Source organism: Hemiscyllium ocellatum, chromosome 14 (genome assembly GCF_020745735.1).
Source record: "Hemiscyllium ocellatum isolate sHemOce1 chromosome 14, sHemOce1.pat.X.cur, whole genome shotgun sequence".
Lineage (NCBI taxonomy): Eukaryota > Metazoa > Chordata > Chondrichthyes > Orectolobiformes > Hemiscylliidae > Hemiscyllium > Hemiscyllium ocellatum.
In genome coordinates, this window is record NC_083414.1 from 46,546,756 (window position 1) to 46,548,539 (window position 1,784).

The window sequence follows — 1,784 nt, forward strand, 5'->3', positions numbered from 1 at the left end:
GAACTGAGCAATAAGAAAGGGATGATCATCTTATTGGGATTGAACTGTAGGCCCCCCATTAGTCAGCAGGATATTGAGAAACAAATTTGCAAGGAGATCCCAGATATTTTAAAGAATGATAGGATTGTAATGATAAGGGATTTAAACATTTCAAATATAGCCTAGATCTGCTATAGTGTTAAAAGGCGTAGATGGAGAGGAATTTGTTAACTATGTACAAGAACATTTTGAATGTACTTACTAGATAAAGAGCAAAACTTGACCTTCTCATGAGTCATAGAGTTTTGGAATCATACACTGCCTATAACATGGAGACAGCCCCTTCAGCCCCATTTAGTCCATGCTGACCAAAATGTCCATCCACGCTAATCCCATTTCCCTGCACTTGGCCCATATCTTTCTTGAGCTTTCCTATCCATGTATTTGTCCAAATGCCTTTTAAATGTTGTTAATGTACCCGCCTCAACCACTTCCACTGACAGCTCATTCCATGTGCGTAACAGCCTCTGTGTAAAAATGTTGCCTCAAAGGTTTCCATTCATTCTTTCCCCTCTTACCTTAAACTAATGCCGTCTAGGAGAAAGTGAGGACTGCAGATGCTGGAGATCAGAGCTGAAAAATGTGTTGCTGGAAAAGCGCAGCAGGTCAGGCAGCATCCAAGGAGCAGGAGAATCGACATTTCGGGCATAAAAGAAGGGCTTATGCCCGAAACATCTACCGCCCTGCCCTCATCAACCTTCCTGGTCACTTCATCAAACAACTCTAAAAAATTTGTGAAGCATGATCTCCCATGCTCAAAGCCATGCTGATTATTCCTAATCAAACCCTGGCTGTCCAAACACATGTATATCTTATCTCTCAGAATCTTCTCAAATAGATGACTCTCTTGGGAAATAAGGCAGGTCAAGTGACTAAGGTGTCAGTGGGAGAGAAATTTAAGGCCAGTGATCATAATTCTATTAGTTTTAAAATTCTTATGGAAAAGCCGGTGTTCTTCTCTGACCACTGCCTCCTGCTGGCCGACTGTCACCTACAGAACGAGCAGCAGGCTGGTAAGGGAACGTGGAAGCTGAACAACAAGCTGTTGACACCGGGAAACATTAAGGAGCTCAAGAGGGGATACACAGGTTGGAGAACCGTGAAGCCCCTCTTTGAGACCCCAGCGGACTGGTGGGAAACAGTAAAAGGGAACATCAAGAGATTCTTCATCCTCAAAGGTGTTCAGGAGGCGAGAGAGAGGCAGGGAAAACTGTCCCAGCTCTGTGCTCAGCAGCCTGAAGGAAGAAGATGGCTCGATAATGTCATCTCAGGCTGACATCACGAGGATCAGCAAATCCTTCTATGCCAGTCTGTATGACGTGAAGCCGCCCGACAGCGCGGTCTCCCAATCATTCCTGTCCTCTTATCATGGAGGTCTTAGACGACAGAACACGGGAGAGGCTGGACAAGCCGCTATCTCTGGATGAGCTGACCAAGGCCCTTGAGTCCTTCGAAGAGAATAAAACTCCTGGAAGCGACGGCTTACCAGTCGAGCTCTATTCTGCTCTGTGGGACTTGATTGGCCAGGACCTGCTGGAGGTGTATGTCAGTATGCTTCGGGCAGGTACCATGAGTGAATCCATGAGGAAAGGCATCATCACCCTCATCTACACGCGGAAGGGGGAGAGGGAGGAACTCAAAATTGGAGACTAATCTTACTGTTGAATGCGGATTACAAAATTCTGTGAAAGGTAATCGCCAATTGGGTCAGGTCTGCTCTGGGGTCGGTGATCCACCCTGACCAA